We start from the raw sequence: 24,421 nt of genomic DNA, 5'->3' as shown, positions 1-24,421 counted from the left end.
CTCCACTGCAGCCTGACAAACTTTACTCACTGGAGTATCTTGTGCGTAGTGTCATGCAGTACAGTTCACTGGGTCCTCCGTAGTGTCTGCTTTGTGCAGACAGTGGGTATGGCTCCATAAGCCAGACCTGGCATCTGTCCTGCCGTTTGCTCTGGTGTCACGCAGCCAACCAAAGATAAATGTCCATTAGGAGCAACAATGGAGACACATGCTCTTGCCGGACACAAATCCATAGCGTACAGGGGTCAAAGATGAAAAGCTTCATACGTCCAAAGGCAAAAGCAGGGTTTCTTTATATGATGCCTCCCCACCTCCCTTCATGGTCTAAACCTTTTCTAGTGAAATATGAATGATTATTTCAATTTAGTGTATACTGCTAAGCCACAAACCTGGGTAGGCGCTGGGCTGAGTGTGGTCCTGTGGGAGAAACCCTGACTGCTAGTGATAGTGTTATTTCCTCCTGCCAGATGTGTCCACTGATCCCTATCTATCAGCACTTCCACAGCTCCAGTGCTTCTCAAAAGCATTATTAGAAGGCTCAGAGGTTTGCTGTCAAATGTCACGCAAATTCTATGTAAATTCTTTCAAATGGCAAAGAAAACAAAACATAAAGCCTGCAAAAAGGTCACAAATATGTGAAGAAAAGAAAACTCATACCGCAAAAAGTTGGAGTGCAATGACAAAAAACTTTGAAATGTTGAACAGCGGCATTTGTTGACAGCATCTGAAGTCAGAAATCACCATAACTAGCTACAAACGTTGTTTTGTTAGCACTGCCACAGATTAGTATGGCATATTTTGTGTATTGGCATAAAACACACCTGCCTGAAGCAAAGCTTTAGAATTTTACAAGAATCTTCAATTTCTGTCAAGTTTAATTTCGGATTTACATTTAAACACCTGCACGGGAATTTGGCAAATGAGATCAACCTTTTGCATTTAATCTCGGTGTTGGTATTCCATTCAAAAACTAATAATCCAAAAAAAATCTCATCCTTCTTACCCACAAGTTTAACTGTCGGGAATACTGGCTTAAAAGACAAAAAAATAAATAAAATCAGAAAATCAGAAAATCAAATCCTTGAGGCATTAGAAGTGATTGTGACAAAAAGTTGCCTTAGGCAAAAGCTGTGGAGGTAACTGTGCGAATTTAACAATCGCTCATAATTTCTCCGGGTTTTGCTTGTCTGCGTGCAATGCTCAAACTTTCATCCAGCGTAGCATGAAAACTAATTCTCCTCTCACATTAGTCGCACTGTTGTGCCTGGGGCTGGGATCAGTGGAGAGTTTTAGCTGCTGCTTTTTTTTTTTTTCCTGGCTAATCTTTCTTTCACATTGAGATTATCCCATTCACAAAGTCAAAACGGAGACAGCACTCTGATATGAACAACTACACTAAAGGTTATGGCAGCTGTGCATTAATGAATAATCAGCAGCAGTAAAATATGGAGAATACGGGGAAGTCAGCTGAGGGTGACCTGTTTCTGCACGCTGTCCGTCATTGTGTTTGCAGATTTAATTTAGCTGTTGCTGATTGCATTTCTTGCCTTTGCTGGCGACAAAACCTTTTCGCCTGTGTCCCTGTGGTGTGGTTTGATCTGTGGGCTCAGCAGACACACACATACACACACACACACACACACACACGCACACACACAGAGGCAGACTTCAGCTTTTATTCATTACTGGTCTAGACGGTGATACCGTGTCAGAGGTTCTTATCTTTGTGGGAGTAAGACCAAACGATAATAATGTCATGTGGTTTGTTATAATAAACATCAACATTTGGAATTTTTTCTTTTTTTTTTTTTTTTTTTGAACACAAGTGGGTTAAAGGTAACCACATCCACTCCCCCTTAGCATTGTGGTGCTTGTATTCTGTGCATTTCATCTTCTGCTTGGTTGGACAATTCATATTCATAGAGGCTGCATGGTGTTTTTTCACCATCCCAATGGGCCCAGTTTAGGAGTCACTGCTTTAACTAAAGCCACAGCGGGATCAGGTGGCGATGTCTGTGGGGTAAACTGTGCCTATGTGGTTTGTAACTCGGACATGTCGCCTTTCCTCCCTCTGAGTGCTTGAAGCTCATTATAATTTCTCCCCAAGAATAAGGCACATTTTCATTGATTTCTTTGATTAACTGAATGCTTGTATAACAATGAAATATCAGAAAACTGTGAAAATGCACAACATCATTTGTCAGAGCATAAGGTAACAACTCCAAATAGCAAAACCCATGAACAGTATATTTATAATGATTTTTAAAAAAGCACAAACCCTCACAATTTAACAACATCAACAGCCTTCGGTCATCTATAATTGAGAAATAAAGAAACAACTAAATAAATAGTTTGGTATTTTGGGAAATACACTTGCTTTTTTGCAGAGAGTTAGTCTGCATTAGAGAGACAGATATGACTCTCATGCTTGTGTGATAAATATGTTGCAGGAGCCAGCAGCTGGTTGGTTTAGCGCAAATGGAGGCGAAAGCAGGTAGTCTGACTCTTTCCAAAGAGAAATATGTCGCTTCTAGAAGCCACAGAAAAACAGAAGCATGAACTCAACATATGTTATATGGGCCCTGACGTCAACAAAAAGAAAAACAGTATTTCCAATAATGTAAGAAATATTTCTTTAACTGCCAATCTGAACATTTACAGCATGTGACTGAGGACTAATCACATGCACATGACCCTCACCCTCTTCAGTGTATAAAGTGGCATCACTGCAGATCCACCTGATATAACATTACCTGACCTCAACAGTTCATAGGTACCATGTGGAAAAATGCCACAAAGCCATTTATCTCTTAATCATGGGAAGTAACTTCACTGATTTAAAAAAAAAAAAGGGAGGACTTAACAGGGTGTGGAGACAGAGTCGGCAGAATGTGAGGCTACATGTGAAGAAACACAACCCTGATGTCTAACAGTGATAAGAAAAGGAAAACGGATGATGTACAGGACCTCTAACAGGACTCTAATGCACGATCCAGACGACAGGATGGGTGAAGGAGGGAGGGGTGGAAGATGAGGATTGATGGAGATATGGGGGAAATGAATTGGCTACATATTGTATATACATAAAGACAATGCAGCTAGTGTAGCGTGTCTGACATCTAGGGTGTAACGGTTTAGTATAGCAGCAGCAGTTGGATTATTTTATGGTGCTCAAGGTCAGAAGTAGATTCCATCCTCGACTGCTCATACTTTTGTAGGGTGAAAGCACAAATACTGAGTAACACTAAGAGGACACTTCAAATTTCTTTTTACCCACATGTATTTACATACTCTACAAAACGTCTGATGTGAGACACTATTCAAAGCAAAGGACAACTCTTCGGATTTTACACATACGGGAGACTGCTACTCCACCTCTTTTAGGCATCATAATGTTTTCTGTGGCTGTGGAATAACATAAACTCCACCATGCAATGTTCATCATGCATTAAGGGTCTTACAAAAAAGTGGGCGAGACTAAATATTACTGCTCAAAAAAAAAAAAAAAAGATGAAACATTCCCTGACAAACCATTTTTGAAGCGACAGTCAACAGGTTTGTTCCACTATAGACAGGTTGAGTTGATTTTGGCCATTGCTCAGCCCCCTTCTTTTTGGCTCTGGTGTGTGCCCTCATATCAATCCTCTAATACGCGAAGAATACTGTGGGAGGTTGGGGGCTACATCCCAACCCAATGCTCTACTACTGAGCCACCAGGCTGCTTAACAGCCACCAGGTAACACAAGGGATGTTAAAAGACGGTGTGAAGAAGAAAAGCACACAAGGTGAAGAAACAGGCACAACCCACAGAGGACAGAATGGGGCAGAAACACAAAGTAAATGTGTGGAGGAGTTTAATGAGTCTCCAGTTCCTCTCAGCTGTACCGCTGGGACCTGAGCACATGAAGATCAGTGTGTATGTAGCTGCGAGTGTGTGTATACGCCTCTGAAACAGTGGGCTGTGCATAATTTATCAGACAGCTGTCAGCTTTGTACTCCTATTTACTCAGCAAGCCAGATTCCCTGCCAACAGGGACCCCAGCCAGCAGGACTGACAGTCACAAAAACTGTGTAATTGGAGATTTAAACAACTAATAATGCCATCGCTATCACACAAGTGTAATTACTTAAGTATGAGGAGGCTTTTGCCTTAAATGAAATGCTTACATGCCATCATAACATCCAAATGTATGACCCTGGGTAGTGTTTGTAGGTTTTGTTCTGTTTGTTAGCAGAAGATGCGAAGGTAGAAACCTGCTTCCGTACTTTCAACCTCCCTGAGGCGGTTTCCTCACAAAATTCACATAATTTTGCTCTGGGCTGTATAAAAATCACTGTTGTTTTCTCAGGGTTTTGGGGAAAAAAAAAAAAAAAAAAAAAAAAACAGCTTCAGGCATTTATTGTGATGCCGTCACTGAGGTGGATTAAACAAACATTACACTACTAAAGCAACAATCAGTTTTTGTGTCTGTGCACCAGAGTGAGAACTCTGTAACTCTGCACATTTGAAGAAAACTAAAAAGAACCACATGTCCAAAAAAAAAAAAAAAAAGCAAAGAAAAATGTTTTCAAATTGCACATAAGAACTGAAGAGAGTAGCAACAACTATTTCGCCAGGATCCAGGCATTAACAGGATGGGTTTAAAAGTTAATGAATTAGTCCAAGAGCAGAGAGACTTATATGGCAATGATTCTCTTGGCTTGGTCCCTGGCTGGCTCCCTATCACCTACCACCACCTTAAAGCACATTTTCACCGCATGGCATCGGCTCAACTTGGCTCCACCCTATTTATCGTGTATGGCAAAAGTATTTGGTACAGACATCTGTCTCCTTGTTGTGACTAATGGCCACAAACTGCGAATCAAGAACAGCATTCTTTTAATATCCTCCATTGCTCCTGTTCTGTGTAGTGTGGGGATGAAATCACTGCAGAGTCATGTGGTGTCATTTTAACAACGGGAGGCGTATTAAATCTGGAGTGGAAAAGGAAGTACTTGATACCAAAATTGAGTAGAGCCAAGCTGAGTTGAACTGGTACAATGCACTGAAAAGAGGGAGACCTGTATTTAGAGTCGTAAATGACTAGAGAAATTACCACCCAACCTTCGCTACTATCAAAACCCCTTCACCACTGTGTGATGGCCAGGTATAATAAAACACTGTTTACAGCTAATTATCTAAATGCCATGACATTCCTGCAGAAGGTAACTCACAGCGCTTGTCAACACAGTTATTAGTCAGGATATTAGTTCATATAGTAGTTCATATTTCATCTCCTCTTCTGTACTGGGAGCAGGGCTTGATGATGTGACTCCACTCTGAGGCTCGCTGTAGTGCTCTGCCAACCCTGGAGTCCACACAGAGCTCCTGTCACCAACTAATTCCCCAAGCCTTCATCACTTCTGGCTGCTCCAGCATGTTGGCAGCCACAGTCAACAGAGAAAGCCTCCGGCTACACTGGGTGCGGAGTGAGGAAGTGTGGGTACACACACTGGTAATACAGTGTGCTTAATAAGTCAAACCGAGACAAACGAGCAACTTGGACAAAAGACTTCATAATCTTGTAATATGGAGTTGACAGCCTGTCCTTTTTAGATATCAAGTTTACAGCATTAGAGCCGTTTTTGTCAATTGTGCATTTTAATCCATGACACCTTGCAGGGACGGCTGCATTCTTCTTGTGCTAAGCCGTGCAAATCTCCACGCACATCTGCGAACCTCCATAAATCTCTGCAATTATGTAATTACAGCCAGTCCACAGACTCGCTGCTTGCTTCTTAATGTTTGAAACAACATTCTGACTTAAGTGACTTAAGTCACCATTTCACGGACGGTTTTCTTGGGAAAGCTGATTCACTGGAAAAACGGGAACAGGAACGTTTCCAAATCTTGGTATGAGTTTAGGAAAACCGGATTTCCCCACATTTCTCCAAGAGAGCGTTGATTCCTTTGCCATATCAGTAACCAGGTTGTAACCAGCCGATTTAACCGTTTTCATGCCAGTGGATATGGGTTAGTTAATCAATTACTCTGCAAAGTCTTTGTAGGGCGGCGGTCAAAACACATGACTTTGACAGTGTCCCGTGTCTGTATTGTAACCCACAGCACAATCTTTTCCAAACCCTAACACAATCATTTCTGTGCTTAAGTTTAACCACACGTGTGTATGTTTGTGCTTAAACCAAATGACTTTGCAGTGCATAATATCGCATGATGATGACCTATGAAGCCTGCTAGCATGTGGAGAAGATACCTCCTGTTCCACATCCATGGTGCTAAAAACAAGTAACTGCAACTGAATGGCATGACGACATCTCAAGCAGGCTCCCCAAACACCAATGACAGCACTGCCTTCAGTGCAGAAGAAACCTGCGACTTATTATCGTAACCTCCTCAGAAGGGCTGAAATGTAACGGACTGAAATATTGAAATATGGTTTACTTCCTGTAGTAAATTCTGTAAAGTGCCTTGAGATGACTTTGTTGTAAATTGGCGCTATATAAATAAAGTTGAATTGAATTGAATTGAATGGTAGAAAGAGGGAATTTATCAGCCTGTTTGAGTGAGAGGTACTAAAGAGTGATTTGTAGCCAAAGGTCCATGTTCAGCACTCAATCTCATTACATTAGTGCTCTACCAAATGAAAAGCTATGAGTGAGAGCTGAGGTCATTGAAAGGTAAGTGACTGACACATTGGCTGACATCACTCAAACATCTCAATACCCAGATGGACGTCCGATTTCAACTGCACAGGGTAAGCTGTGATAAATGAGCCCACTGCTGTAGACAGGGGTAATATTATTTTTACAGACATTAGCGTCTGAAGCACACCACAGGAAATTTGATGAAATTGCCAACTGGATGTCTTGAACAGTCAGTAAACCTCTTTTTTTAACATGACCCCCGGCCCATTAGTCAGGCCAAGGCAGTGACCTCAGAGGCCCTATGGGCAGTGGAGGCGATTCACTGCCCCCCCCCCCCTGTTGTTTTTGCTGAGCCAGTGGATGATTTCAAAGCAAGATGGTCAGTCCTTTTAAGACGTCTCAGACTTCAGTGGTTTCTAGATGACACTTACTCTACACATCACTTTCACCGATAGTCATCATGTCATATGGCTGAATAAATCTCCACATATAGAGGTACTACACTTTTTGCTTTAATTCCCTTGGTAAAGAAAGATAGTCAAGGCCATTTTAATTCTTCCATCACGAGGAAGGACACTGTAAATCAGATTATTAGAAGCATAAAACATTAACACTGCAGCAGGTGACAATGTGGATAAGATGAACACTGTCTCTTTAACTATTCTAGGATATTCAAGAAGTGTGAAATGACAATTTGTACACCGAACACCATCATTAACCAAGAAATCCCACGGGTTACCTGAGACGATCTTGTTTGATAATGAAGACTGACCTTTTGAGTTAGAGAATCTACAAGATTAGTTTTCCTGGTCGATGGAACTTTAAAAGGTAAAATAAGTTTGAGTAACACATTTAGCACTAATATAGTGGTTGTAACTCATCCATCCTTGTTCTTTATACTGAATCCTACCCATGTACTCCCTGAGAGTTTTGAAGATTCAGAATGTAAAAGCTCAAACTAGAAGTGTTTTAGATCTCCCCCCCCCCCAAAAAAAAAGTAAGCTTGTGACATTTACTAAAGGAAATTTCAGTGGTTAAAGATTCTGAAAGCTATGTTGTTTACAGAATTACACTGCCAAAATAGCAAATTTATTACAATTTGTAACAAGTATAAACAAGTTACTCACATTACTGTGCTCGAATGTTTCAGGGTCTTTTATAACTGATTGTACAAACTGGCATGAGTAGCCTGTAACCTGAATTTAAATTCACCAATAAACTCTTCCCAAACACATCTGCTCATGACAATACAAAACAGGTTTGCATGAAGGAAATGTAATTATCCCCTCCCAAGGAAATCCATGTGTGTACAATGCTCCCATTCTTCACTACTGATCCAGTGATTACCCCAAACAGTGGGGCTTTTAACGAAGCAAATGTTAATGCCATTAACCCGAGTGGAAAATTAATTTGTGACATATGTCGATAAGTGTAGCGAAATGGTTGTGCAAAGTGGTTTTTTTGTGTGCAAATAGAAGCAGTTAATGTGCCAATGGGTTATTCACCAAGTGTCCTGATGTTATGCAAGCCACGCTCAACAGTTGCGAATTAAAATGGAAATATGAATCCCAACTGCAAAAAAACTTTCTCATGCTGTTTTCAAAAAAAAAATAAAAAATTAGAACCTCTATCAAGCAACTTAACAAAAAAAATAATGAACCTTTTTTTGCACATGTACTTCTTGGATTGAAAAATATTATATGCTTTAATTATGCAGACACACTTTACATCCAGGACAATAGGAAACTCCACAGCTCTGAAAACATTTTCTTTCTGGTTCAGACAGAGGGCTCTGAATCAGATTTCACATCAACCTGGGAATTTGAAAATGGTCCCAAAGTACAGGTTTCTCCTTTGATGCTCTGAGCATCATTAAACCAAATATAATTTCCTGAGCACTGTTTCCACCAACACATCTTCACAAGGAGTGTGTATGATTGAAAATAACAAGAACCCCCCCCCCACAGTTTTTTCCCTTTACACCCTATTCCCTTCCAAATGGAACGAGAGAAAAATAGAAGCATGCTTTTAAGGAACCCAAGCCTGTAATTTCTGTCTAGTTCCAGCTTCAATTGCACTGAAGCACCCTGCAAATTCTGCTTTTACATGGCACAATGGTGGTGCTGATGCTAAGAGGACCCAGTCCATTAAGTGAAATAGGGAGAGAGAACCTTCTTCTCTTATATGAAGAGCAGAGGAGCTTGAGGGAGAGAGAACGAGAGACAGAGTGAGAGAGACAAAAGAGCAACAGACAGAGGAAGAATGGTAGATGGAGGGAGCTGAAACTGGTGGGGGTTTAGGGGGGGGGGGGGTGTAGAGAAAAAGGGAGGGAGAGAAGTTTAATGAGGAGACTGTGATTTTAGGAGCGAGCTGGGGGGATGGTTTGATCTTTGACCTCCGAGATCTCTCGGTGTGTGTGACAGGCCGGAGTTCAGAGGGAGGATTAAGGTAATCAAGGGTATTAATGAGGACAGAGCACACATTCATGAGCCTGGACTCTCCCTGAAAGCGACAATTATGCACCTTCACCCCCCACCCCCCCATCACGTGTGCCTGTACTTCGACATCATCTTTGCTGTGTTGTTGGTTTACTTCAACGTGACAGAAAGAGGCCAGTGCAGACAGATATAAATGTGTGAAGCAATGCCTCAGGAACAAGTACCCCTCCCAACACATTAATGGGGATACGTAGCTTTTGTCCCACTTTACAAGGACATGTGTCTTTTAACTGTAAGGATGGCACTTTATTACGACTTCACAGAAGTGTCTTAGCAAAGTGTATATTTGAAAATGCAACTAACAATAACTTCCACTTTATCTGATAAACATTTTCTTTATCAACAGAATTAATCATTAAGAGAACTGTAACACAATTTCCTTAAGCCTTAGTTGAGTGAACTTGTGTAGGACCAGTCCAAATGTTTTTTTTACCCGTAAATAATACGCAAGACAAGGAGAGGTTTGGCAATTTAGCAGGAAAAATGACTTAAACCGTTATCTAAAATTTATTATCAAACGAGGTGATAGTCCACAAATTTTCTGCTCTTTGGTCAACTTTTTTGATAATTTATTACTATGGTAATAACAGTATGGTAATATGGTGATCTAAATCTGTACTTTGAGAAGAGGGATAGTTCAGTATATTATAAAACGAATACATTAAAAAAGGCTTAAAACTGATAGCAGAGCTTTCACTCAGTAAGTAGTAAGCAGAGTCATAACAGCATTTCTGTTTCCTTGCTGACACCCTGGCGAGCCCAAGAGTGGTGACACCTTAAAAAGGCCTCACTCGACTTGTAGCAGACTCTGCTTTTAACCCCCACAAAGGGAGTGCTTAAGTATTCTCATACTGAGGGGGTCTTATGCCATATCATCTTTCACATTTAACCAGTGCTTCATGTGGATGGAGCCACGCTCATTGATGAACATCCCTGGTTATATTAAATCACGTTTTCACTTTCTTTTTGACACAAAGGACACAAAGGAAGACACAAAGAAGGCAGGTCAAGCAGTTGGGACAGCCCCACATTGTCCCGGGACATCTGACTGACAGGGAGAGAGTTTAGGACCCCAGAACACACAGTGGTTACTTTGTACCTGTCAGTCAAACTGTGACATCGACCGTCTGCCGGGGGCTTGTGGGGGGAGGGGCAGTGCCCGGAAAGGCAAGTGTGTTGAGGGGTCGTCCACTGCAGGTGACTCCAACTCCCACGTGTAAACAATGTTCACATAGCAAGAAGGGCAGAGTAACACAGCACCACTGCGATCTTCAGTGATCCCACCAGAAGAGCCAGGATGACACCAATTTCATCAGGAATTAAGCAGAGCCCTTACAGATTACTGTTGGATCACAATCACAACTCCACATTAAGAGTTTCATGATGTGTGAAAAACGTGTGAGTGTGTTGAATACACAGATAGTGTAATTGATACATGCCCACATACTTATGTCCATGGAACATAGTTAACATTCGCCATTTGGTCTTTGAATGGAACTAACTGCTAAACATACTGTAAAGAACAAGCAAAGAACAAACTAGTTTTGTTTTCCTGCTATAGTTTGATACGACACTGCTCAGACCGTCTTCAGTTACACAACTCTATGCTAGAAGAGTCTGAACTCTTCTTTCCACAGGGTCACACTCTAAGCTCTTTCAGCCCCATCCATCTCTGTCAAAGTTTCTCACTACAAAGTGCTCCTTCCTCAGTCCACCACTGACTACTTCCTTATCTACCACTCTCAGCTAACACACCATCAGTCAGACTGCCTCCGAGCCAGCGGTCGTCACTCGCCCAGGGAGGGAAAAGATTTTTTTTTATAAAGCAGAGCAATGGAGGAGGCGAGGAGGTATTATGTGCCAGTCATGGCTGGCTGTGCTGCCAGTTGGAGTGAACGGCTGTGGATAGCAGTTCTCTCAGACAGAGGCAGCAGGGTAAAACTAACAAATCTTCGGATAAATGCTGAGTACAAAAAAAAAAAAAAAAAAAAAAAACTGAATTTGAAGCAGGAAACTGTCGGATTCACCAGTATATGAGGGAATTTTTTGATCAAAACGGCTTGAAAGTAGTAACAGGTTACAAACATCAAAAAAGTTTTTAGGTATTACTGGGAATATACTCTATGTACAACATTGTTTTTCAACAATGTAATAAAAAAAGAGAACTTTAACATTCAATGATACTTCTACAAATATTATAAGGTGGCCTTAAATATTTCTCATATATGCGCAAACAAAAAACATGCAAAATGTATTTACAATATGTTGTCCTTCCAGCCAAGGTATTCAAGCACTCAAATAGCTTTTGATCAGTCACGGTTCTCTTGGTTCTCTATTATGAAACATGAACACGCTGAAGTATTGTTGCAATTTACTGTAGCATTTGGGCTCCAGTTATTCTGGGGCATCTTTCTGATGTTTCCTGTTCTTCCACTACAGTGACAAAGCTTATCCTAACGGTTCTGCTCCTCTATTGGCGAGCTGTACCCAGCATGCCGTTCAGCTGAGTAATTTTGCAAATGCACAGTTATTTGTGCTACAAATTGCCTTGTTCCATGATGTATTGCCCTGTCAACGCTACAGTGTGTGAATTAAATGTTTGCTTAGTAGAGATTTGCTCCATAACTTATCTTAATGTGGAGAAGTGGAGTTGAGTATTATACAGTTAGCTTGATCCCCAAAAGTCACATGCTGCAGCTTTAATGAGTAAGTTGTGCGCAATGATTTGTTGTTTTATAAAGTTTATTACCTTGTAATTGTTTCAGCCGTAGTAGAGTAGAAATGATAACTGATCGACGGGATCACCTAGTACCACCCAGCACTACGTCTTACTTCGACGTGTAAAGATCTGCACCATTGCTAACTCAATTAAGCAAATCTTCAAGGACTTACAGTTCCTTTGCTAATGAGTTTTTTTTTTCCTTTTGTTTTAGTTGCAGACTGGAGTGCAGCCCCTGGGCGCATGTTACCTTACATTAAAAATATTGTTTGGTAAACAGAATTTATATTTGAGGAAAAGAGAACTGGTTTTGGAAAAGAACTCAGAATTGGTGAAAACACTGTCTAGAGGTATCAAGATTGGAGAGAATTCTTAATAATAAATACGTAATGCTGAGCTAAACAGAATGGCGAGCAGGTATAGTATATGCCCTTAAGTAAAAGACTAAACCAGCCCAAGGTAGAACCAGGAAAAACAAAAAAGATAATTGGGTTTATAACCTCAACTCTTCTCATGTCTCACACTCCCTATTCCCAGGTCCCTGTGGGCTGTCATTAGCCATCCCAGGGTGATCGCTCCCCCTGCTCCTAATTGAGAGCCACAGATTGACATGGTGTCTTTCAGAACCCCCTGCTTTGATCATGTTGTTTCCCCTTTCTCCCTTGCACATAGACAAACCTAATGGTAGAAACAGGTGACACCATTAGCCAGCGTCACCTCATAATGGCCTCACCTGGAGAAACGTGCAGGAAAAGAAACACAGAGGCTGACTCTAAATCCCAGAGGAAAAAAAAATAGAGATGAGATAGAACAGAATCGTGCTAATACAGACTGGAAATGAGAAATAGATGCTGCATTTGATGCAGCCATAATGACCTTGGTAAAAGATTTTTACCCAACAACACTTGTCTGTCTGTGTGGATGTGTACCATGTTTTGCTGACATTGTGAGGACCAAAACCTGATTACACACTGGTGTTGTAGGGACATTGCTGTCCTCATGGGTACCAGATGCTGGCCCACCCAAGGAAATCACTGGTTAAAGGTTAAGGTTAGGTTTACGTTAGGGTTAGACAAGTAGTAGTTAGGGGGTCAAGGTTAACATACGACTCCAGGAAATGAATGTAAGTCAATGTAAAAAAGGTGATAAAGACAGAATTGTGTGTTTGGGGAGGGGACAAAGAGACTGTCAGGCAGGCAGCTTCTGAGAGGATGGTTAAAATGAAGCTAATGCACCCACCAGGCAGGACCCCAGTCGCCAAGGAAACGCAACCTGTTTCTGCCCATCACCATAGCAACCAGCACCCCGAAAGTGTCAAGGACTCTCTTCAAAGGACTATGTCCCATTGATAACGAGGCGATCGGCCTTCATCATTAGGCCCCACAGTGTACGTTACAACATAAAAATGAAGCTGTTACACAGTCGGTGAATGAATTAATGAAGTTTTCCATCAATATCGTCCATGATTAAAGATTCTGCCATCTCAGGTAGACCTCTGGGGTCACACCATTCTTTCAGCTGTATAATAATTGGAGATAATCCTTCTCCAATTAGTAAGGAAACCATCTTGAAATTTGCCAAGAAATCCATACTAATTTGATTTTCATGTCTTACTGCTCAATTTGAGAAGTAAAAAACAAATGGTGCTCCCTGGCCAGCGAGTCCACCTGTGTCTACATCAGCAGGCTTCACCTTGAGCTCTGGCTCTGGTGGCTTTTCCATCAGTTCAGCTACACACATACTCATGTTATGCAACCTGAGCCGGCCTGAGAATGGTATTTGCTGCATCCGGCAGGCTCTAATGCTGCTCTTGATCTGTAATGATTGCGAGGGTTCAGGTGAACTGGAGCTTTTGTTCTCTCTCCGTTCGGTAATGAGATTATTGGTTCAGTAGGGAGCTGGGGAGGCTAAAGGATGGAAGAGCTGCAGATGTATGGTCTGTGTGTACATACATTTGTGAATGTGTGTGTTAGGTAGGCCAGAGCTGAGGTTTAGATGCATTCCTGGCTTGACAGCCCTTTGGGGCTGATCAGCAAGCAACAGGGCAGAGATTAAATCCCGATTACATCACAAATCTGCCCCAAGCTGCTGTCCTTTGCCAATACATGCAGCACTGAGATTTGGATTGTAGACTCGAGCCCCTGAAAACCAACACACAAACACACACACATATGCACATTCCATCACATTCCACCACAGAGGGGGAAACAACAAAAGACAGCTTGCTATGCAAAACAGACCCAATAAGTGAAACTCTAGCAGAGAGAGAAGTGAGGCCACTGAGAGTTCAGCTGCCTTCCTGCTGTCCAGACTAAACAACCCTCGGTTGTCATTCAACGGAGATGTCATGAAATCTGAGAGGGATAGAAGGTGATATCCACAAGGTAGGAGGCAGAGCAAGAAACCGGCTAGTAATGAGCAACACACTGCAAAATAGTCTCCTGGGTTTTGCCACAGTGTCTTTCTTTCCATTTTCTCCCTGATAGCTAATCTTGAAAAGTTTACTTTAAAAGCTTTCATATCAGACCATGACCTTCAATAAAAGGTAACCACCTGGATCCCCCAAGGATGCAAAGGTATATTGACCTGAAATGCAGCTTGAATATTGCACCACGCTGTTGAAGAAAAAAATCCATTGCAGTCTAGTCTTCTGTCACAATATGCTGTTGCTCGATGCCTGGCTTCTTCCTGTGATGCTGTCGGGTAACAACAAACCCTCACAAATTACCAATATTTCAACACATTTGGGGACTGAAAGGGTGCCACTGTCAAATATATGATCATTCAACTCATTACAAGCAGCAAGCTGACAAATGACAAAAAGATGCAGAAAGTACAAAGCAGTAACAAGACATTGTTTTGCTGAAGGGATGTGGGATCAAATGAGGAGAGATGGTAATTTATTAGAGGCCTCTGAGTGAGCTTGTGAAGAGCCACATCGCCATCTACTGGTGATCTGTAAAAAAAAGTCTGGAAGTGAGCAAACGGAAGCTGAGCAGCAGAGGATTCTCCATGTGATTTACTGTGTTTTATTTTCATACCTCTTGAATGTTAGCGACCCTGTAATGGCTTCTGCAGAAAATACAAGGAAAGTGAAATAAGGGGAAGGCATGGAAAGCTAGGCAAAGGAAGTGCAGGAGGAAAACATAAACAAGTAGGCATTTATGAAGTATGAGTATTAAGAGAGCAAACAGTTTGTGAAAACACCTTCAGCAAGTGGCCTTGTTCCTGTCCTGTGGTGGAGGAGGGGCCCAACTGGTGTTTACCTGCTAGATTCTACAGCGGAACATTAATCTCAATGTGCGCCTTACAACACCTGCTCCTACTCTATCTGGCATGTGAGTGTGGGGATGTTTGAGGAGCGCAGCTGGTTGTGACGACAGTAGGAGGACAAGGGAGAGGGAAAAGGGGGGAAGGGCTTCGGGATCTGGAGCACTGGCTCCAGTTTAGCATGATTTAGTCTGGGTACATCAGTGCCCCTGGGGATAAACATACAAAACATGTAGCAAAACACACGCCTTCCTACCCACCTGTAATCAGTGTGTTCAGATGCTCATTTTCCTCCCCCCAGTTTAACAAGCATCTCCATGTCTCTTATCCCAGCTGCTCGGAGCAGTTAATAGCAGAAATGACAGGAGGGCGAATGGAAAAGCATTATTGCGGAGTCTGTTTGGGCTTTCCTGCAGGGAACAAAGATGTGTGCTAAGCTGTGTGTGTGTGTGTGTGTGAGAGTGAATGAGTGAGTGAGTGAGTGAGTGAGTGAGTGAGAGAACAAACTGGAGTATGTAAAAGGGGATGGAGCGTTTACAGCCCCCAGGGGCAAAGGAGGGCTTGGCCCGCCTGTTCAAACAACCCAAGCTATCCCAAGGAAATGAAAACTTCCATCTCTGCAGAGCTGCACACCAAATCCCTTTTACTTCCTCACTGGCTCACTCGCTATCTGCTGTTTTCACAGCTGGATCCAGTAGCGTCTTTCCTTGGCTATCTGCACATCTATGCCTGGCACATAATCAAATAAAAATCCCTCAACTCATTCAGGTAAAGAAATTCAAGTCTTAAATGTCAATGTTTTCTGCAGTATGTCATACATATGTCTATAAAAGTTATGGTATGCAAGCCTACATGAAAGTGGGTCGGATTGGCGTGTTCCAGGGGAACCATAATTATTCACCAGCACAGAGAGACCCCACGGGAGCTTTTAGTGAACTAGCTGAACTTCTGCAGAGGTTGAAGTCCTAAACAGAGTGACAGGAATGGGTGGTAGTGGGAAAGACGGGGACTAACACAACTGACCTTGTGCAGGTCACTATTCAGGTCACTGCTTGCACAGAGGCGTGGGATGACTCTCAGGGTCAAGCTGCCTATATGAACCTTCTGACCTTCACAACGCTCTACAGAAATGCAGTAGTAGCAGAAGTGTTGAGAACAAGGTTTCTCTTGCACAACTTTACCCTTGAGCAAAAGCAAATTTCTCCCAGACTCTGAGCATTAACTTTGAGTCCCTGTCTCTTCCCACCTAGTCTCGGCCTTATCAGCAGATGTCGACTCCTGGCGTCGGTCAGGCCCATACTGCCGTACCTAGAAATAAATACCACCTTAACTGCGCCCATTGCCATAGAGACACCCTCAGGGGAGAGGCCAATGAAATACCTGATGATGGGAGAACAGCCTGCCAGCGGGTGCCATCAGCTCGTTTTACGAGCAACTAATGTACTCTCATGTCAGGGCTGCCCTTTATTACTGCTATTTACTTAGCCCTCTCACACAGACTCACCTGATGACTCATGCTTTCGAGCAGGAGGAGGAGGAGAAAAAAAAAGTCCCGTTAATGTATTCTGTCACGTCTTAGCTTCACTGAAAAGCCTGAACCTTTGGGTGTCAGGAAGGGAGAAGGTGCAAATGATCACAGCTCCGGCTGGTCCCTGCACGACTTGACAGCGAAGAGACACCCAGGTTTTTCCAAGCTTCCACCAGAAACCTCAAATTACACCTTTCAGAAGAGTCATAAATCAGAGCGCGTTGGTTAAATGCTTTTGTGTCAGCCATAAAACATAAAAAGGATGGCAGGTGGAGGAAAGTGAGTCAGTTAGTAAATCGAAGGGAATGAATGGAGGGCAATCAAACTAAATATTTCACAGCAATCACCAGAGACGTACTCCTTTAACTAGGACTTAGCAGTTTTGACAAGCTGCTTTGTGGAGTGAAATGCTTCTGAAGTTGTATGTGTACAATGTGGCCACCAGGGGTCACTCCATCCCTCTGGTGTTGTGCAGATTCGGTTAAAGCCAGCTGGACATGAGTCAAGAAAGGTCTTCACAGAACTGAGCCTCTATCCAGACACAAAACCAAGCCTGCAGCAGGTCGACCTGCACTCTTAACTACAGCTCTGGTTACATATAACATGCATATTTTAGGGAGCATATAAATACTTTATGAAGCTGCCACAGCTGGCACCTCAAACTTGTAAATCCCTTCTCATTTGTGAAGATATCTGCCAAAATATTCCTTTGTCTTGAGATTATTACTTGAGTACAACATCAGCACTTTGTTGTGAAACAATGCAAAATGATAAGGAAACAGAGTAGCGGCTGCTTAAATAAGTATTTGAGAATGAAATCTCGTCAAGTAACGGGCCACAAACCCGAGGAGCGGCAGAAACACACAATGTGATGAGAAATGCATAGCTCACTGCTTAACATTTAACTCTCTTCTGCAGATGTTGCTGACAAATTTATCTTCTTTATTACTGGAGTCCAAGATAAGAGCAATGAGTTGAGGGAGGTAGAGAAGTAGAAAAATACAGCGAAAATAATTGGATCTTTAAACGTTTTTCACTTGTCCCACAGGGCACTGGAAGAGCAGGAGTGGCACAAGGCTCGTGATTGGCTTGACCCATCATGGTTCGTTCGTACTTTTCCAGCAGGCAGACAGGAAGCACCTGGGTGCTCGGGGCAGAGAACGGCGGGGCCCCGCGACCCCACCCAATTCAACACATCATCAGCTTGACTAGAGGGATCCTGTGCAGACTCCATAGCCCGAAACAGTACTCCCTGGATGCCAGTGTGTAAACAAACATACCTTTGCTGTATGCGACACTAGGAGAATGGAGTGGGGGGGGGGGGTTGCTCTTTCATTCTGCTTCAACCTTGAGTCAGAGAAAACACTGAGGCGAAACAGCATGTGGTAGAACTGTTTGGCCCTGAGTCCTGCCCCTTTACACTAAAATCTTCAATGAATTAAATGCTTTTCCCTCAGCTGGGTGGAAATCCAAACTGTGGTGAGCTGCCACTAGAAAAGAGGGGGAAAAAAAAAAAACGAGGGTTGTATGAAGAAAATAACTGATGGAGCTCTCTGGGGTTTTTAGGGCGGGGCATAAGTAGGTTGGGCGGGAGCCTGGCGGGCACTGGGTCAATTTTTGGTGACTGTGCGGCTGCTCCCGCTGGGCTTGATGGGGGACGAGAAGCTGGCCACAGCAGCCAGAGGCAAGTGGCCCAATGTAAACAGCTCATTCTAGCGGTGAGTCTGAGGAGCTGCTGTAATTACTGCTGCTCATGAGAAGATGAATAGAGATTTTGAGAAAAGACGGAGAAGAAGTGGATGAAGAGAAGGAGGAGGCAAAATGGGGGCATGAGTGCTGAAGAGAAGGGTTGGGGCAGGATGCATGGTTCCAACCCTCACATTGATCTTTATCTATCACAGATTCCCAGGGTAAGGAATAATTTGGAGAACATGCCCGAAGCAGGCAGAGCAGTTCACACCAGTGCTGCACTCTGACGCCAAAAACTTCTTGTTACAATCCTCATTCCAGAGGCCCTTGGCAAATCAATTCTAATGCTACTGAGTGCCAGAGTGCTGAAAATGAAGTTAGTTCAAATTCATTTTTCTATTACATGGCAAAAAAAATAAATAAATACATAAATAAAATAAAAAAGTAAAATCTCTTCCAAGTTTTGTGTTCTGCTCTCATTGCAATCCGGTGACCTGACATGCCTTAAGGAAAGCTCCATGTGGGCTCATCGTTGATACACCCTTAAGTACTTCCCAAGCTAAACTCGGAAAAGAAAATATTCCTTTAAAGAAATGCTACTGTTTATGGCCCAGTACCGTCAGCTAGGCTCAGTAAGCATGCTGACTTTTGCACTTATGTTGCTGTTGATGTTTTCTGCTCGTCCTTCACTTCATATAACAAAGGCCCCTAAACAAACCTCCCAAAGCCAGCCAATTAAGGCTGGCTTTGTTTTTTTGCAGCACGCAAACCTTGATCTGAAGTGGAAAAACAAGTGAAAACTACTCAGGGGGGCTAGTGTTCTTTGAAGGCGCGTTAGCAGCCGTCTATTAAGGGTTACTCTTTAACTTTGAGTAACGAATTACAACTTCTGTGTGAATAATACAAAAGCCCCTTTGTCAAACATTTCTCTGAAATTCGGACTGTTTTAAAGGCTGTCAACTGTGAGCCACATGTTGAGAAAACAACAGCATCTGAAGGGGCTCTAGTACTGATCTGCTGTATTAACATTAAGGCTGAAATTAATAACTTGGTTGTTTTGTCTAAAGCCCAATTACGTATCCAATTAATTTAAACTGGCAACTGAGCAGCGCGAGAGGACGAAGGCTATTTTTACCATAGGTTTTTCTGTTTCTCTAATCTATGACCAAATGCCTCTCTGTGTTATACTGCCCTAAAGCAAAAGCTGGAGGTAGTTGCACTACCTAAATAACAACTGCCCTGACTCATCCTCTAATCCTTGCAAGGCCTTCCCTCTACCCTCGCTCTGATTAACAAATCAACAAGCTCAGGAAGTTATCCAGGCTTCGGGTATTGGTTCAAGAGTACATGACCAGACTGCTAAGGATTAACGCTCCTTCATATCCAGATTACTAAGCATTTAGCCTTCCTGGCCGAAACAAACGTTTTTTTTTGGGCGGGGGGGTCTGTGTTTATGGGCTTAAGAGAAACGACGGGCATCAAGTGTGCCCTTGCAGATTAGGGCAACGCTCTTGGTAGTTTAAAAAAAAAAAAAAAAAAGAAGAAGACCCCCACTCCCTGCATAGCCTTTGAAGTCCAATCCGAGAGAGGAATAAAAGGCATTTCCACCCAAAATGGGGGCCCCAGAGAGTCAGGATCCACATGCAGCTTCCCAGAGGTCGACACTGATAAGACAAATTGAGATTAGACCCATCCGGCCTTGAGTTCTCTTTGTCTTTCTCTTATGTCACTGGACCCTTTTTTATTTTTTATTGAATTTCTTACATTGGAGCAAAAGCCTGAGGTGGCGAAGCAAGTTTTGTTTTTAACTTTGCCTCGCTCTTGATTGAGATTGCTAGTTACAGAAGGTCAGCCTTGTCTGTGGAAGTTTAGCGGTGCTGCTGAAAAACAAAAAAAGTGCTAGGATGTGTGATAAAGCGTGATAAGATCTTCAGGATGATCTGCGCGTTTTTATCAGCAAAGAAGACACAAAGCTCATAATCAAGTTTTACTCGAAGTTAGGACAAGGACACGGGGCAATTTGAAGATTGGCAATTCGGAAGCTAATTGAAAAGAAAAGCCTGCAGCAATGACTGAGAAAGAAGGAGTGAGGAGGTAAATCCATGGAGAGAGGTGAAACGTGCGTCAGAGCTATGGCTCGGGGCTCGGCTGTAGAGCAGCGAGGGATGTAACTGATGGATGTGTCTGACATTGTACTAACAAGCAGCCTGTGGACTGCAAACCACAAACCTACACACTCAACCACATATGCATGTGAAAAACATACTGTATAACACATTGGTGTATTCCTATCTTTGGGAGAACCCTCCATACTAACCTGGACATTACTACATATGTCAATGTTACTGTTAGATATTTTTGATGCCATTTATAGGTGGAACTTTAACAGGGAGTTAAAGTTAAGAGAGAAAGAGTCAAAGCCATTGCTATTACCACCAGTAACCAATGACTTTGTCAAATTACCCAAGATTTGACCTTCTCTAAAGGTGTACTGCACCAACTGTCCACACCGAGAACAGTATTTGTGTCCAACCTGTAAAAACAGCTGCAGGATGTCTTTGCTTTCTTAGGAGCAACCTCTTGAAACTTAGTTGAAGACAATAAGTTTGAGGAAGATGTCATCACCGTTATCTTCGGATAACATGTTTGGAGAACAAACATTTTAAGGACTCTATGAAAGATACTATCAAGTTACATTACGTAAAGTGTAAGTTTAGCATTTTAAAAGTTGATCGATACTGGATACTTTGGTTGCATTTAGGCAGATATTTGTGCTGTTTACCCTTAGTTCCTTCAAGACAAAGATTAAACAGCTGCTTGGATAACTTTCCACAGTCCTACAGTCCTGCACACCACTGCGTTGGAACTCTGTTCCTCCAACTGGACAGATCATATTTAATTGTCTCAAGAGTACATAAAAACAACACCCCACCACCAACCCCTGACCCCCAGCACCCTATTTTGTTGTATCGCAAAGGACTGTGTTAAATGAAGTCTGTCTCAACACAACCTCAAAGCCAGGAGGCTCGATCACCATCTTTAAACTGCAGTAAACTCCAAGTAAATACAGTTCCTATAAAATGTCTTCACCCTCTTGGAAGTCATTATGTTTTATTTTTCTTCCAAAATTGAATCATGGTCAATGTAATTAAGCTTTCTTTTTACCTTTATATATAGAGTATCAATACTGTACAACTGTATCTGGAAGGCAAATTATCAAAATGTTTTTTAAAAAGCAGAAATTACTGGATGGATACAAGAACATTTCCAACAGCTCTAAGTATATAATTAAATCCATTGTTGGGAAATTGAAGGAACGTGACACATAAATCTGCTTAAAACCAACTTCAAAAACTGAATAAATGTAAAAGAAAAAAATACTGAGGAGGCCACCGAGGCAGCAATTACTTCTCTGAAGCAGTTACAAGTATCTGTAGTTGAGACGGAAGTCTGTAAATACAGGCACCCTTCGTAGATGTAACATATCCGCTGAAATGCCCCAAACCAAAAGTGAACAGCAAGAATGACAGAAAAGTAATTTTGAATTTGTCCCATTTTTTTCATTTTTTCTAAAACCACTCGCTATTAGAAAGCAAAACAACAAAAGATATTCACACAAAAACATTTTTTTTCTCTCTAAGCAACTCCTGGCTGATCCAAAGACTGGCTCAGTTGCTAAATGGTGGTTTTAATTATTCTAGAACCCATCGCTTTGGAAGGGTGGGGATACGGGAATGTGCCCCAGTGTGTAAATTGCTCTAAAGGAGAAGGTGGGTTTACACAATGTATTAGAAGATTTGTATCCAGTGAAATGGGCTCCCTCAAGCTCTCCAGTCCAATGGGGTTAAATTAAAGGCAAGCTACACAGCTTGCAGGATGGTCACTCTCATTAAAATCCGGATCTCTCCGTTACAACAGCTTGACTTATTCTTAAATGATCCTCCCCTAGATACATGTCGGTGATGCCGTATTCATTTCCAAGAGATTTTAACCGGCGATGCTCCGCTTACTTTTGCAGCTGGCTTCGAAAGTTTTGAAGGGTAAAGCGGCATTTGAACGACATCTGTCAGCATGCTTCCGGCCAGATAGGACTTGTCATTTACCACTGATGCCTCACCCGATCTACAGATGCCAAGCTGCTGCCATCATTTGCCCTGATAAGCTGGAGCTGCTTACTCATCATGAGAAAGAGCACTAATCCCTGCTCTTCTAACGCTTTGTGAAACTCTTCAGCTGATCAGCGCATGCCTCCCCCCTTGGCATCCTCACTTGACTTCGAACTGATTGAGTGGGATTTGGAGAGAGAGAGAGAATAATGGAAGGATCAACTGAGAGAGAAATACAATGCGTAGTAAGAGAGGGGTTGATAAAAAACACATGCTTTATTCAGAGAGACAACCCAGAGGAGAGAGGAAGGGCTGCCAGGTGGATGATGCACAATCAGAGCGGCAGGTGGCACTGATCGCATGGAAGTGCTAGATTGGGGGGGCCGTAGAAGGGTATGACAAGGCTCATTATCACCTCTCTCTTGTCTCGTCTAGGTGCACTTCTGTCACCACCCTACTGTCACGTTCCTCTTACTTCTTGTCTGATAATGGTGCATTTCACCCGCAGCGTGCCCTATGGCCTTTGAGGCAGAATGAAGACTAAAACCGCTCCTGGTCACAGATACTTTTGCCCACAGTAATTAGAAAGGCAATAATTCACTCATCCAATCTGATTTTCCACCCTGAGAATTAACTGTTGATGTCTTGATATTGTGGGGGAGGATTTTCCTAAATTGTCTTTTCTCTTATCTGAAAATAAATTCACCCATCTGTTTCTGTCTTCACGTAGCCTTAGCAATTGAAACACATGCTTCCTTGCAAGATGTAACTTCATTTAAAAGACTTTCACAACGGGATCACTGTTAATTGATCCTTCCATGACCTTGTACACAACACGGTCCCGGATTTATTCGTCCGAGAAGGGCCTGGCTGTGCCGGCCCCATCATGTGTAACCCAGCTGCACACGTAACGTTTTATCATGTGGGCAGCTCTTTGCAACCTCCTGCTCAAACCGATCACTGAGCATTTTTACAAGGAGCCTGGCCAACACCAAACCGCATAAACGGAATAAGTTTAGAATACGCAGTGCAAATTTGGTCTGCTTGACAGCCATTTTTCTGTTGACCTCCTATAAAAATACTAATTTCAGATCATTTAATTGAGCAAATGCGATCATAACTGTTTATAAATGCTGAGGGGCACCTCAAGCCCTGCGCAGTTGTAAACCGTAAATGCAATTGAGGGTAGTTAGCAGCCAAGCAGGACTGAATGTGATCCCTATCTTGAGGTCGTGACTGTGCGGTTGTGTGCGAGGGAGAATATGAGCAAGCCAGCAGAACTATCAACAGTTAAGGATATGTGGTCTGGCCAAAGTGGATGAAGGTTTGGAAGGGAAATGAGGTTGAATGTGAGACTGCACAACATGGTCTGTTTCCCGATCCCAATGGTCGGGTTGGCTGAACCTCTGGAGAACCAAGCTCAAATGTTCTATTTAGCCAAAATACGCCCTGAACGTGGTCTCTGGGTGACGCAGCTGTTTCTTCTCAAGAAAGACAAATCTAATGGGCAAAACAGTGATGATGTCAGTCATTACGGGCAATTCGAGGATAAAGTTTGGTCATGAGGAAATGTCACTGGGTTTGAAATGTGGTGAAATCAGAGGTCAAAATGTTGACTCTTAAAAAGCCTCTTTACAGAGCAACTGCATTGCTACTACTGCTGCACTCGGCTCCACAGTGTGGCTGAAAAGACGTGTTCTGGTAGTGCAGTAAATTCCGTTGCTGCTCTTGAGGTTGCGCAGAGATGGCACCATCGGGATTTTTCGTTCTGTAAAACACACAACTGTGCTGTACAAAAACTTTAAACTCTATTAGTACTGTATGTATTGCGTCATACATTAACTTCTTTATTACTCGACATTTCTACATTTCCATTGCCTTTTTTCTTCCGATTCTTGAAACTGTTGCTGATTAAAGCTCATCCTATTGTTAGCCTCATTCACTGTTGGTGATAAAGATGTCTACA

At 42.5% G+C, this 24,421-nt stretch overlaps 1 protein-coding gene across 3 annotated transcripts in view; it reads right to left on the bottom strand.

The window, feature by feature from the left end:
- The window catches only part of pdzrn3b (PDZ domain containing RING finger 3b), a 92,864-nt gene that overhangs the window by 18,718 nt on the left and 49,725 nt on the right, over positions 1-24,421 (bottom strand). The gene's annotated exons all lie outside the window — the stretch shown is intronic.

Source organism: Channa argus, chromosome 5 (assembly GCF_033026475.1).
Source record: "Channa argus isolate prfri chromosome 5, Channa argus male v1.0, whole genome shotgun sequence".
NCBI classification, from domain to species: Eukaryota; Metazoa; Chordata; class Actinopteri; order Anabantiformes; family Channidae; genus Channa; species Channa argus.
Note: the sequence above shows the minus strand (reverse complement) of the source record. Positions and strands in the feature narration are given on the sequence as shown.